We start from the raw sequence: 17,342 nt of genomic DNA on the forward strand, positions 1-17,342 counted from the left end.
TATATATATATATATATATATATATACATCCATGCATACATGCATACATGCATCCATGCATCCATGCATACATGCATACATGCATACATGCATTCATGCATAGATACATATATATACATAGACATACATACATATACATATAGATACATATATATACATAGACATACATACATATACATATAGATACATATATATACATAGACATACATACATATACATATAGATACATATATATACATAGACATACATACATATACATATAGATACATATATATACATAGACATACATACATATACATATAGATACATATATATACATAGACATACATACATATACATATAGATACATATATATACATAGACATACATACATATACATATAGATACATATATATACATAGACATACATACATATACATATAGATACATATATATACATAGACATACATACATATACATATAGATACATATATATACATAGACATACATACATATACATATAGATACATATATATACATAGACATACATACATATACATATAGATACATATATATACATAGACATACATACATATACATATAGATACATATATATACATAGACATACATACATATACATATAGATACATATATATACATAGACATACATACATATACATATAGATACATATATATACATAGACATACATACATATACATATAGATACATATATATACATAGACATACATACATATACATATAGATACATATATATACATAGACATACATACATATACATATAGATACATATATATACATAGACATACATACATATACATATAGATACATATATATACATAGACATACATACATATACATATAGATACATATATATACATAGACATACATACATATACATATAGATACATATATATACATAGACATACATACATATACATATAGATACATATATATACATAGACATACATACATATACATATAGATACATATATATACATAGACATACATACATATACATATAGATACATATATATACATAGACATACATACATATACATATAGATACATATATATACATAGACATACATACATATACATATAGATACATATATATACATAGACATACATACATATACATATAGATACATATATATACATAGACATACATACATATACATATAGATACATATATATACATAGACATACATACATATACATATAGATACATATATATACATAGACATACATACATATACATATAGATACATATATATACATAGACATACATACATATACATATAGATACATATATATACATAGACATACATACATATACATATAGATACATATATATACATAGACATACATACATATACATATAGATACATATATATACATAGACATACATACATATACATATAGATACATATATATACATAGACATACATACATATACATATAGATACATATATATACATAGACATACATACATATACATATAGATACATATATATACATAGACATACATACATATACATATAGATACATATATATACATAGACATACATACATATACATATAGATACATATATATACATAGACATACATACATATACATATAGATACATATATATACATAGACATACATACATATACATATAGATACATATATATACATAGACATACATACATATACATATAGATACATATATATACATAGACATACATACATATACATATAGATACATATATATACATAGACATACATACATATACATATAGATACATATATATACATAGACATACATACATATACATATAGATACATATATATACATAGACATACATACATATACATATAGATACATATATATACATAGACATACATACATATACATATAGATACATATATATACATAGACATACATACATATACATATAGATACATATATATACATAGACATACATACATATACATATAGATACATATATATACATAGACATACATACATATACATATAGATACATATATATACATAGACATACATACATATACATATAGATACATATATATACATAGACATACATACATATACATATAGATACATATATATACATAGACATACATACATATACATATAGATACATATATATACATAGACATACATACATATACATATAGATACATATATATACATAGACATACATACATATACATATAGATACATATATATACATAGACATACATACATATACATATAGATACATATATATACATAGACATACATACATATACATATAGATACATATATATACATAGACATACATACATATACATATAGATACATATATATACATAGACACGCACGTGGGACATATTCAAATTTGTATACAGCAGCTGCCCGGGTAAATCACCTGTGGTGTATAGGCCAAAATATGTTCTTACAAATTCAAGTCATAAGAAAAGAAGACCAGAAGAAGAAGCATAAATCATTCATTTGTGGATGTTTCATCTTATTCATCTTCCTCCTGGTTAAGTCCCCCAATGAGCTCTAGATATCGATCCACATAGTCCAAGGACTTGGACAGGACTTCTTTCTACACCAGTTTGCTTGGCTGGCTCTTGAAGCCTGTGACCTTATCCTCCATTATCTTTTTCAACTCAACACCTCTTTTGACTTCTTAAGCAGGTAATTGAGAGCCACATTTTTCCCCTCCATGTCATTCTTAAGCTCTACAAATTCTTAGCCCAAAAAAACTCAAACTTGCTTGTATTCCTCGAACTATTTTTCCTGCAACTTCAGTTGTTCTCTCAAGCGGATTAGCTCACCATTAATGGTTAGGTTTTGAGAACTTCATCAATGATCTTGGCCTTATCTTCCTCCAACTGCATCATTTGTCTCTAGAGAAAAAGAAAGCTATGTCACCTTCTTCATCATTTCTTCTCAAGAAAGCTTTAATCTCTCTTGCTCTCTAATAAGCTTGTGGTTGATTGTGTGCGTGGTATAACTCCAATGCCAAGACTCTACTGAGCTTTCCATCAGTGGAACATGATAAAATCAGTTTCCTAGCTTTTTACCCACGTTGGTTAAGTTCTCATACATGATGATTGGAATTCTTCATCTAGCCCTAGCAAAATACATGATTAATATGTGGCATTCCAAAGTTTATTCTATGAACATGAACACATATGCAAAGGCCTAGCAAAAATTGGTCTTGATAACAACAGAACCATCAAGAATCTTTGTAGCAAGCAACTTCATGCTATAGTTCTCCATCGTAATGGTCATCTCCGTCTCCAAAGCAAAACCATCAAGAATCGTTATGGTTGCAGAGGAAAAATGACGTAGAGAGATTGAGGAGAAACAGTCAGGGCACAAAATGAGTCTTCTAAGGAAGAAATGCAGAAGAATTAAACATTTGCATGCTCTTCCTTATTTTTCTCTAGATCCTTACGAGTGGATACCAATTCTTCTCTCAATTCACTTTCGTGATCAAGAGGATTGACATCCTGAACAGTCTGGCGTGCAACAGCAAGTACTTCAACCAATTGTTTACCTCTAATAATGGTTATTGGCTCGGTCTGCACCAATGATCCCCTAAAGACAACGAGCTCCACTCCCATAATATTATCCTCATCTACACTGAGCTTTGCCTCGATTTGTTCACCTGTGAAGATAAAATAATCATAAACCTTAAAGTCGCTTGATCAAATATCACTAGGTAATCCATAACACCTTCAAGGAGGAGCTCGCCAATGGGTAATCTGGATATTCATTTGGCGCTCACATCCTATGGTAGGATGGTTATTCTCTGCAGGAAAACCCTAAAGTCGCTTGAACAAATCCCTTTATTTCCTCTAACTCCCTGATAACACGATACTGCAGCATCGGATCATGGATGAACGAACATCTCTGTAGAAAAACATTGAAATGTAAACAAATCGAGACAGGGACAGTCAAATTAAAAGCGCATCAAAAATCATGAGACAAATATCTACTTACCAGAATGAAGCTCCGGAAGCGTCACTGTGTTGCACCCTCTTCATCTGTTCAAAGGATCAAAAAACCTATCCCCTAGTGGTAGTCTTTGGATCCAACATTATTACGACACTAGGAATAGGGTTCTGAGATCGATGGGGCAAGCATTTATTCCAGAGTCGCTCCATTCAGATTGGTTTCCAAAGCGAGAATTGGAGTTCATTTGCTTCCTACAGTGCATCCTGGCAATTCTCTCGCCTCAACAGGCTTTAAACTCTCAATCTCTTTGACTTTCCACCTCAAGTTCTGCACATTTTTAGAACATTTTTCCCTCTTCTACTTCCAATCAAGGATAGCTCTCAATCGGTCATTCCGAATGTCCATTTCTTGGATGTTTTCCCCATCACATAAAATATAGGTGTAACAACTACCTCTCTACTAACATGAAGGAGTGCAAAGATGTGACCTTTGGCTTGTTACTCCAATAAAGAATCATGAAGCTATTATATATGGCAAAGGGAGTTAATACCAAAAATCTTTTTGTAACCACCAAAATTAATTCTACCGTTAGAGTAACAATGTATCAACGAGCGATAGAGCTATTCATTTGGCTCTCACCTCTTATGGTAGGATGGTTATTCTCTACTAAGTGAATGTATCTAAACCAGTCATATCTTTTATAATAGAGAAGTATTGAACTCTTTCAAATTATACCCCATCATCTCCTTAGAGCTATTCCTAATGATGACTTCAACAACTCTCATTCGTCATTCCTCATTCAATAGTGTATGTCCTTACCTAAGGATAACTCAATAAGAAAATGCTCTCTTACACCCTTTGTGGGTTATCACATCGGACTAAGATCACTTCCGCCACCTAAAAAGTTGTGATCATCAGACTAGAAATAATACACGCTTGCTTGAAAGCACTCACCGGCACTCCCTGTAGGTGTAGCAACAAGGCCCCCATAGAAAGTAAAATGTGAGCCTAGCAACTAGCAAACCACAGAAGTATACATTTCATACAAATAGTATACGGAATAGAGTCTGTGTATCGATACCACAGGGAATGAGTTAAATATTAAGGTGAAAAAGTTCTAGTCTATTGGTTTTGAACCTAACTTAAATGTATGAAGTTTTTGTATTTTTTTTACAGTGACTAATCCTAATTTTTGAAATTCAAAGATCATAGGCTAACAAGATCAAAGAGTTTAAGGGCTTCAATTGCACAAAAATTTCTCCTTGAATTGCTTCCCTAGGAATTGTAGTTCAAACTGGTGATTCAACTAGTAGGTGGCAATCGAGAGCAGCGCTCTTCCTTATCCCCTCCCGAACATCTAAGGAAGTTTGTCAATCATGCAGTATTAGTCCCCTAAATTAAGTGATTAGCCTAATATACCACTTCTTCCTAAATGATTACACTACTCTAGAGGCAATGTTCCTTTTCCCTAAGTTATTATGTGTTAACCAATTTGTTCCACTAAGAATTCTCTTGAATCTCAAAGTTAAAAGCAAATTAGGTTCTAAAGGTTAAAATGTCACCATATGAAAGATTGCGTGAAATCACATAGGAAAATTCTCACTAATCATTTCTACATAGCAATTCTTAAGGAGAAACAAGAAAGTTACTCGCAAATCATACTTACAAACAACCGCATGATGATTTTATTGAAAGGAAATATCATAAACACAAAGTTAATGGATAAAATTCAACTGAAAATACAAAAACTTTATAAACTTATCTCCTTTCTATTTCCATAAGGAATTTTGAAATCAAGGTTGGTCATGCCACGACCATGCAAGAATGCACTGTGCTCCAACATGTTGTGTGCAACCACAACAAAGCATCGGATGATCCAACAAGACGTGGTCGCTCTACTGATCAAGAGTGAATGCGTCAAGTACTGGGAGTGTCTCATCTAGCCTCAAATGTTGTGGATTTTCCTGAAAAGCATCGGTCGAGTGTTTTTAAGCCTTAATTTTATGAATCAATGCATGTGAACCGTCCAAACTATCAAACTGCATGAACTAGTGCCTAGGTGATGGTTTGTGTCTCTTAGACACTGGTTACTATTATCTTGGCGTTGTACTCGTGCAACCTACTTTCTGCCTTATCGAGTTGGATTTCTAGTGTTTTTTGGCGTTGAGGTGCTTAGAATTAGCATATGGGTGCCAGTTAAGCTCTCCCTTAGCACCAAGGAGCTTAGGCACTCAAGACTAGCGCCTAGGAGCTAGGACTAGCAAAGGGGTGCCCATATCTGGTGATGGGCCACCTCGGTAGTCTGATTCAACTTGGTTAAGCCTGTTTTGATGTTGTTTCATCTCATTTGTTTCTCAAATCGTCCAATCTCTTGGACAATGCATATAGAATCACAAATACCATGAAAATCATAAAAATACATAAATAAAGATGAAAATATACTAAAATAACATTCATATTTGATGCACATCACTATTCTTTGAGGTTAACCCAGTAAAGCTTAGTGGTCGTGGAAAATCCTAGTCTGATTGAATATAATTTAACTTCTTGTGAAACCCTAACCGGGCAGGGCACTTCTTAATTTTGTCACTCCTCTAGTAGCCCATAGAGGTGATCAATTTTATTCGCATTCTTTTGTTCTTCTTGCAGTATGTTGTTGAATGGATAAGAGAATAAGAGAATAAGAGAACTAAATATCATCCATAAGTAGATCTGCAAATAGCAGGAAAGCCCATAAACTATATCAACCTTTTGGGCCTACTGGATTGAGCCCATTCACCATGTATTTAGAGCACTAACCTTGACTGGACCGACCACACATGCTAGCCACACCCTTGAGATAACAACTATCTGGCTTGCCTCTCAGAATGACTTAGCAGTCTCCTCTATCAAGCATTATATAAGGAGAAGCCTCCTTAAACAAACCCAAAGGGGCTATTTGGCAGCTGATTTTAAGCAGGATTTATATAGGATTTATGTTAAATCATGTCAAATGGTAAAAAACAAATTCATAAATCCTACAGGTTCTTAACCCCCATTTTTCTAACATTTTTTCTTAAACGTAGGATTTAGTGATTCTTTTTGGATGATGGATTTATGGGATTTAGAGCAGCTAAGGCACGCGGGGGAAAGATAGAGAGGAAGGGGCAAAAATATGAGGGCTAGATTCCTCAATGGTTTCTGGTAGGAGTGAACCTAAAAGAGGAGAAAGAATGGAGTTTCGAAGGTTTTTGTACATCATGATCTCGTTGTTGCATTCAGACACAAAGGCGATGATTTTAAGCAAAACCGATAGCGAGGGGAAGATGGCTTTGTGGCATTAAATGAAATTTATTCAAGTTAATTTAATTTTTTAATAACTATTAATTCGTTAATATATTATCAAATCAATTATAATTAAATAAACTTAAATATTTATTTAATTATTAATTAATAAAATAAATTACATATTAAATTTAATCTTTTTAATAATTATTTCTTAGTTTGATAAATAAATAATTAACTATTAATTAATGGATGTAAATATATTACTTAATATAATTAGTTTAATAAAATTACTATTAATTTATTTTAATAAATATTGATTTATTTATTAGCTTAATTTTACAAGTAAGAGGGCTTCTAATTTTATAAAAGTTCCTTTAAAAAAAACATTAGAAGAAGCAGTGGTATAAAATTAGGGTCCATTAAATGTTACTATTATTTGAATATAAATAATTTATCTCCTTTTCAACAAAATTACTTCTAAATTTATAATATAAAAGACTATAATAACCCTAATATTTTTAAATTATAAACTTTATATCTAATACTATTACATTATTTATAGAAAATAAATTTAAGTACGAGTAAATTTGATAAATCTAGTATTTGGTTAAGCTAAAACAAAATCCCTTAAATTGGTTTGATATATTGAGATATTATTTCACAATTTAATAGTAATTAGTTTTCAAAGAATTTAACTATGAATTACAAGATTCATATCATATTATTTTTTAAAAGTACTAAAAATTGTCATGTCATGTACATGAATAAAAATAACTCTATTTTTTTAGTCATGTGGCACTGAAGTACCCTTTACCCACCATATATTAGGGTCCGTTTGGGACAGCTTGTGCGTTTCAGGATAAGCTGCTTATCCTGAAATGCAGCTCACGGGCCGGCCGCAGGGGTCGACCCACGGTCTGCGTTTAGTGTAAAAATTCAAACGCAGTTTCGGATAAGCTGATGAAACGCGCGAACCAAACAGTACGGCGGCGTTTTGAGAACATTGCCCGCACTTATAAACTACCCCAAACGGAGCCTTAGTCTTCCTCGAAATTTCATTTTTCCACCCTTCTTGACTCCATCTCCAATGCCTTTCTTCACCATTGGAAACTCCCCATGCAAAGTCATTGTGCGGATTACTTTCATCCCATAGATTTCTTCTGCCTTTCGTTCTCGCTTTGAGATTACTCTCATAAATCACCTCGAGAAGCTTTCTTTGTTCAGATATGGTGACTCATTTCAGCTCCTTCCAACGATTTTTAATCGATTTTCTTTTTCACCTGCTCTCCAACAGCATTGAATAAAAACTAATCATTTTTTCTTCTCATGTTTTCTTCTTATATCTCTGGAATCGCTTTTACTAATTTACTCAACCCAAACACGTCCAAAATTGCTGGTCCGTAATGTACCCAGCTGATACATCAAAAATATATGCATTTTTAGACCAATATTTTATACTTATTTTTGGTAATATTGCACTTTAATGAAAAATATTTTTTATATTTTATTGCAGTTTGTTGATTTTTAGGACTTTGAGCAAAAATGATAAAATTTGAAGTCAAAATGGAGAAATTAAAAAATTGTTCAGCGCCGACGACGCCAGACTGGGTGCTAACGGCGTCGTTTAACAGAGAGCACGGATTTAATTAAAATGCCACTAGCGTTGACGGCGCCAGTGTCGGTACAGGCCATGTTTCTAGAAGATTCGATGAATTTGAACGCTTTTTGAAGAGTTTCTTGATGCACATATTGGAGAACCGACCCTAGGCTCTATTTAGAGCTAAAATTGATCAGAAAAGAGGCTTTCATTCATCCTCCTTCGTCTTCATTCGCCCCTTTTGCTCACTTCTTATCATTCCACGCCATTAGTGAGTTATTTTATATATTGTTTTGTGTTTGTGTGGTGAGTTTGAGTGTGAATTATTCTCTACTTTCATTCATCCTCCTTCGTCTTCATTCGCCCCTTTTGCTCACTTCTTATCATTCAACGCCATTAGTGAGTTATTTTATATATAGTTTTGTGTTTGTGTGGTGAGTTTAAGTGTGAATTATTCTCTAAGAAGTGTTGGAGAGGAAGAGAAGTGAGAGATTTCTTCTTCCTACATTTCCTAAGAGAGACTACAAGGGATTTGCTCTGAGAAAGAGTTTCAGATAAGTGTTGTTTGTTTATTTTTATTGTATGAACTTTCTTTTATATATAAAACATGTGTTTTGTTATATCTTCCTTATGAAGTCTTAGTTGTTTAATTCTCCCTACTCTGAGATATGGCGAAATCAAGAGATAATTCGGATGTGTCAATGTTAAAATTTAAATTAAATTGTGATGGTTTTTCAGCTCCGCTCTTAATTTGCTTTTCGATCTGGCCAATTGAATTGTCAAAATATGTTGTGAAACTATGATCCGAGAAATAGAGTATGAGTTCTACAATAGAGTGAGAATCATATTTAATTTCATTAAGGAGTATTTCGTTCATGAAATTAATTGCAAATAAATAGGAAAATATACTTTGTTGGGTGTAGAATTGGAGATTTCTAGGGTGACAGACTAAAAACCCCCAATTCGATTATAGTGTTTAAAAACTAAAGTGAGAGTTAGCCTTCAGGGGAAGGGGAGTGGGAGCTCTGGAGTGGGAGTCTATATCCTCCTAGCCTAGCCACAGATTTAGTGACTAAACTTGAGATTAGCCAATGATTTTCTATAGCATTGTATCAGGGTTGAGAACTAAAACTGCTCCTATTTGACACAATACATATTTGAACCATTTATCTCATCTCATTTTACTAAAACCTCATTGTAGTGAGAAAGATGTTTTTTCACATAAGAAATCATCACATAAACATAGTTTAGTAGTTATTAATTTTAAACCCTGCTTTTAAATTTTGCTAGTAGTTAGTAATGTAGCTTTGATAGTATCTTAAACATTTGAAATGAGTGACGATAATTTTGTTTTACTTCTGTGAGTTACCTAGTTAATTTATCATTTCAAATTTAAACATTCCTTTAGGACTTAAAAAGAAAGTTTTATATTACATGATAATGATACGTATACTTGCGTAGAATACCAACATTAAGTGTTTAACATTATTATTCATAAAATACCACATCAACTTTTTGGCACCGTTGTAAAGCGGATTCAAATTTATAAATTTCACACAAATATATTTTTGTTAGTCAAGTTTTTGGCGTCGTTGCCGGGGAAAGTAACGACAAATTAAATATATTTGGTAAATTAGGAAATTTAGAGATAAAAATATACAAAATACAAAATATCAATATATATATATATATATATATATATATACAATTAAAAATTCAAAAAATATATATATAACTATATATTTAAGAAATTATTCATTGCTTATTATATTTATTTATACAAACTATTGGATGTGAAGGTTTAGTACCTTACGATTCAGAATTAGAACATACTATTATAAAAATTTGAAAACAACAAAAAGAAATTAAAATTTTGAACAACATGGCGAATAACTTAGATAATCAAATAAATGAAAATCGAAAAAGACCTTTAAAAGATTATGCTAATCTAACATCAGATGAACTTCACTTAACTATTCAAAATCCTAATGTTGTTGCTAAATACTTTTAAAAATGTCGGAGTGTCTAATGATGTTGTTAAGCTTAAACTTTTTTCTTTTTCATCAAGGGATAAAACCAAAGTTTGGTTAAATTCATTAGCACTTGGATCTATCAAAATTTAGGGAGAACTATCACAAAAATTCTTGACTAAATATTTTTCACCCTTGAAAACCGCTAAACTTAGAAACGATATTATATATTTTTGTCAGTTTAAAGGGGAACCGATATATGAATCTTTGGAAAGATTTAAGAATCTCCTTAGAAAATGTCCACACCATGTTTTACCAGATTGGTTAATAATTTAAACTTTTTACAATGGATTAGTTGGATCACTTAGATCTTTTATAGATGTTGTTGCAAGTGGATCTTTAATGTCAAAACCTTTTGATGAAGCATACTCTTTAATAGAAGAAATGATTACTAACAATCTTCAATAGCCCTCTAAACAGGTAAATTCTAAGAAAGTAGCTAGCATTCATGACTCTGATGCAATGTCTATTTTAGCATCTCAAATTGCTGTTATATTCAAAAAAGATTGATCAAATTGGAGTGAACTATTCTCAAATACCACCAGTATTAGAGAAAAATTCACTATGTACTCAATCACCTTATGAAACTTTAAATGTTATACATAATCGAAATACCAATCTTTATTCTAACTATTACAACCCTGGACGAAAAAATCACCCTAATTTTAGTTGGAATAATTATAACAATTCAATGAACCCCTCAAAAAATTTAAACAATCAATGAAATCCTAATTATCGACCTTATTGCCCTCCTGGAATCAACTATAACCAACCCACAAGTTAAGGAAAAGAATTTGACAATGGAAGAGGTATTTTTTAATATGGGAAATCAAATACAAAATCAAGGTGTTGCTATTATAAATATTGAAAATCAAGTAGGACATATTGCTGCTGCACTCAGTAACTGACCTTCAGAAAATCTTCCGAGTACTGTGGAAGTTAATCCCAAAGATCAAAATAAGGAGTAAATTAAAGTTATTCAATTACGAAGTGGAAAAGAAGTTGAAACAAGAATCCAAAGAGAAACTGAAGTTGATGAGGAGAAGGAAGAGATGGAAAGTGACCATAATGAAAATGAACAAACATAAGTTCTCATAGAAAAACCATTATTGTTGTATGAACTTTATTTTATATATAAAATTTGTGTTTTGTTGTATCTTTCTCATGAAGTTTGAGTAGTTTCATTTATCTTTCTCTCTACTCTGAGATATGGTGAAATGAAGAGATAAAGTGGATGTGTCAATCTTAAAATTTAAAATAGATTGTGATGGTTTTTCAACTCTGCTCTTAATTTACTTTTCGATCTAGCCAATTGAATTGTTAAAATATGTTGTGAAACATACAATTTGGGAAATTGAGTATGAGTTTTACAACAGAGTGAGAATCACATTTAAGTCCATGAAGGAGTATTTTGCTCATGGAATTAAGTGCAAATAAATAAGAACATATACTTTGTTGGGTGTAGAATTGGAAATTTCTAGGGTGGCAGACTAAAAATCCACAATTTGATTTTAGTGTTTAAAAACTAAATCGAGAGTTAGCCTTCAGGGGAAGAGAAGTGGGAGCTCAGGAGTGAGAGTAAGTATCTTCTCAGCCTAACCACAGATTTAGGGAATAAGCCTGAGATTAGCCAGTGATTCTCTATAACACTGAATCAGAATAGCGAATTAAAATTGCTCCTATTTGGCACAATACATATTTAAACGATTTATCTAATCTCATTTTACCAAAAACTCATTGTAGTGGGAAAGATGTATTTTCATATTAGATAACTTAATCACATAAACTTAATTTGGTAGTTACTGTTTAAACTTTGCATTTTAGCTTTGCTAGTAGTTAATAATTTAGTTCTTATAGTACATCAAATATTCAAAATTAGTGACAGTAATTTTATTTCCTCGTAGGATCGATATTTGGGACTTAAAAAGAAAGTCTTATATTACTTAATAACGATATGCATACTTACGTAGAATACCCACATTAAGGGTTTAACGTTATTATTCATAAAATACCACATCAAGTTTTTGGCACTATTGTAAAGCGGAGTCAAATTTATAAATTTTACACAACTATATTTTTGTTGATCACTAGCCCTACCACTCTTACTTTCTTACTCTCCTTCTTTGATCTTTCTGCATTGCCCTGGTGATCGGCTTTATATCAGTGGCTGATACTACCGAATTTCCATGTTCCTCGTTGATTGATTCTATGGCATCCTCACCTCACTAGTATTATGATAGAAAGTTGTTAAAGGGTATTTTGGAACTTTCATTTTCCAAAAGTGTGGGATGCAGCTCAAAAACAGTGGAACCATAGCTCCCATGTTGTGATCCTAAAGTAAAGATAAATGTCATTCTTGTAGAAGCATTTTCGGAGAAGACGATTACCCGAAATGAACGACAGGCGTTCTCTTGCTGGAATGGAACGAAGGAGCTTCTCTCTCTCAAACGATGGCTTCATTTGGCCTAATAAAAAAATTAGTATGTACCAAGATGATTGTAATGAAAACTATACAAATATATTAAAGTACATTGAGGGTTCATTTGAGAGTGCATTGCTCCTCCGTTTCATTCCAGAGAACACCGGCCAATAGTTTGGCCGATTGACTTCTCTGAAAAATGCTTCTACGGGAATGACATTCATCTTCGTTTTGGGATCCCATCATCGGAGTTCAGTTCCACTATTTCTGAGCAGTGTTACACCATTTTGGAAAATGATAGTTCCAAAACACACTCTAGTCTCTTTCTACCATAATCCCAACGAGGTGAGGATGTCGTAGAATCAATCGACAAGGAAAATGTCATATCGGTATTATCAGTCGTTGATATAAATAGGTAAGTCGTAGCTACTAATTTCAAGATTGACAAAGCGATGCACGAAGACCTAAGCCAGAGATTGTAAGGAAGTTTCCAATGGATAAGAAAGGCATTGGAGATGGAGTTAAGGAGGGCAAAAAAAAAAAGAAATTGTAAGGAAGATGATAATTATACAATATGCAAACAGTTTCTCAACGCCGCATGACTAGAAAAACATAGTTATTTTTATTTTTGTGCAAGACATCGCAATTTTTAGTATTTTTAAATTTAATATAATATTAATCTTGTATTTCTTAGCTAAATTCTTTGAAAATGAATTACTCTTAAATCCTGAAATAATACTTTAATATAACAAATAATTTAATGAATTTAATTTTAACTGAACCAAATATTATATTGGATTTAGCAACAACTCGATTCGATATACTATGATTTATCTAATTTACTTGTATTTAATCTTTATTTTCTAAAAATAATTCAATAGTATGAGGTATGATAGTTGTAATTTAAAAAAATTAAGTTATTATAAACCACAGCGTTCAAGGCGGTCATTTATATTAAAAATCTACAAGTAATTGTGTTAAAAAACACAATCTTTTTTGCTTCAAACATCAATATTATTATAAACCACAGCGTTCAAGGCAATAATTTTTATTGGGTTTATTAAGGGTGTTAATTCGAGTTAGTGGGTCTGGCCTGGGTCCGACCTAAAAATTACCCGACTTGAATCGAGTCAACCCGAACCCGACCTAAATAATAAACGAGTTGAATTTTCTAACCGGAACCAGACTAGAAAAATAATCGGGCTAACCCAAACTAGGATTTTTCAAGTCGAGTTTGAGTCGTGTTGGCATGTCTGAGTCAATTTTTGACACCTAGTGATGTTAATTTGGGTTGGCGGGTCAGGTTCGAGTCCGACCCAAAAAAGACCCTACCCGAATCAGGTTAATCCAAACACGACCCAAATAATAAACGGGTTGAATTCCCTAACCCGACCACGACTCAAAAAATATTTGGGTCAGCCCAAATCCAAATTTTTCAAGTCATGTTCGCGTGTCGGGTCAATTTTTAACAACCTAGGATTTATGCTAAATCATGCAAAATAGCAAAAACCACATTCGTAAATCCTACAATTTCTTAAATCCTTTTTTTCCTTTATTTTACCTTAAATCTAGGATTTAGTAAATCCTATGGATTACGGATTTATGAGATTTAGAGAAGCTAAACGAGGAGGGAAGAGATAAAGAGAGGAAGGGGCCAAAGTGGAGAAAGATGAGGGTTGCCTTCCTCAATGATTTCTGGTAGAAGCGGACCACAAGGAGGAGAAAGATGAGAGTTTTGAAGGTCTTTGTACATTGTGATCCCGTCTTGCTCATGAAGGCGATGGTTTTAGACGGAACCGATAGCAAGCAAGGGTTACGGGCAGGAGAAGGGGAGCGAAAGATGGTTTTGCGGCATTAACTTAATTTTATTTAAGTTAATTTTATTTTTTAAGAACTAATAATTAAATGATATACTATCAACTTAATTATAATTAAATAAACCTATATATTTATTTAATTATCAATTAATAAAATAAATTACATATTAAATTTAATCATTTTAAAATTTATTAATAAATATTACTTTGTTTAATGAATAACTAGTTAAATATTCATTAATGAATGTAAACTTATTACTGAATATAATTAGCTTCAAAAATTAATAAAAATAATAATAATTAATTAGTTTAATAAATATTTAATTATTGATTAGCATAATTATACATAAAAAAATTAAATTATATTTAATTAAACGTGATGATTATATTGTTAATGTTCAATATTAACCTCTTTACTCTTAAAACATTAAGAATCATATATTGGTTTCTGAAGTCATATTTGTGAAATGCGAAATTTATGTTTTTAGCAGAAAAATACTTCTAAGATGTTATCCAACAAAATTATATTGAATTTATCAAATAATTTTTAAATTTTATAAGACTTTATTTATTAACGCAACAAATAAGTTTTAAAATTTATCACCCGTATGATATCATAAATCTGAAGGTGCGTCTGGGGCTGTTTTTCTAGCGCGGCACGGCCTCAAGCCACAATTTTTTTTTTCGTTTGGATGTCGCGTTTGGGGATACCCGCCGATAATTTTGGCAGAAAGCGGCTGGCGGTTTCTATAATTCGGAACATTCATAATTTTTTTCCTATAATTCGAAACATACATAATTTTGCGGTTGCCCGCACTCCTCGACTCCTTTGCACTAGCATTTCACCAAGTCGACCATTGCTCCCTTGTCATCCTTGTGCCCTCATCTCCGACTCCGTGAGAAAGGCTACAGCTAGCCAGTGTTGCCCTCTCTGCCTCCCGTGAGAGAGCCCGCACTAAGTCCAGCGTCGCTCTCTCCGCCAGCTTCCCGAAGGTGATTCCAGTGCTTCTTGGGTTCCTTTGCGTGCAACTTTATGCTTCTTGTATTCTTTTTCATATCATTTGGATTGATAAACACACAAAAATACAGACAAATAATACTTGATTGATTCTTTCATTTCCATTTGTTCTATTTGTAAAGCTTTCATGTTCAAACAACTTCATTTTGTTTGTCTAGCTACTAACATCCTTGGCAATCAGATGCTTTTATTTTAAACCTTGTTGTTTTGGATGTTTTGGTTTCTAGACCAAAACAAAGAGGAAGGGAGTAAAGTGGGGCAGCTTGCTCTTAAAGTTGTTGGCAGAGAGGGAGAGAGGGGAACCGTTATGCAAGTATGGGAGAAGAAACCTTAATAGAAAACCCATACATGAATGGATGTATTTTACTTATAAAAATTAGCAATTGTGATATTTTTATTTTGATGTTAAAGATTTGAGTTTTATGTGTGGAAATATCAAAGATTAGGTATTATATATGTGCATATATAAGAATTATGTGGTATGTATGTGAATGTGTGCAAACAAACACAACCATATATGTGGATGTGATGTGATGGTTGTGTTAATTCAGGTCATATATGTGGTTGTATAACTTATTATTTGTATTATTATAAATTAAATTTTTGTTTGTCAAGTATCAAATATATTGTCATGACAGTTCTGTTGCAAACAACATTATCGCATATGAACAGAATAGTCATTTGCCAGAAACAACTACAAAATAATTGTTTTCTAACAACACATATCAAACTTACCTGTAATTTTATCTACAGTTAGTGTTGCGCAAAGCAGCATTGATTTGGGTTCTGTTTGGGGCAGCTGTTGATTATTTATAATCTAGTGATAAACAGATTATTCTGATAATATGATAATCTGCAAATTATCAGAATAAGTTTGCTTGTTGTTTGGTGCAGCTTATTCAGAACAGCTTACTGGGAGCTGTTGTTGGATAAATGATTATTCTGCCCCTGTTTGGTTAAACTGTTTGCAAGTGTTTGCAACAGAACTATTTATGGAAAATAATAGGTAAAATAGATGTCTCAAAATATTACAGTTTAGTTACATAAAATTAAAATATATTGCTCACCACTTCGTGAGTATCAAATACAAATAAAATAAGAAGAAATACAATAAAATGCTCAACACAAATGAAGTATAAATTAAGTATAAAATTATTGAAAAAAAAGAACACAAAAGAATTATGTGGTTCGGTCAAAGATCTACATCCACAGTAAGACATCAAACATGTTTTAT

This window comes from Phalaenopsis equestris, unplaced genomic scaffold, assembly GCF_001263595.1.
Source record: "Phalaenopsis equestris unplaced genomic scaffold, ASM126359v1 Scaffold001037, whole genome shotgun sequence".
Classification (NCBI taxonomy): Eukaryota; Viridiplantae; Streptophyta; class Magnoliopsida; order Asparagales; family Orchidaceae; genus Phalaenopsis; species Phalaenopsis equestris.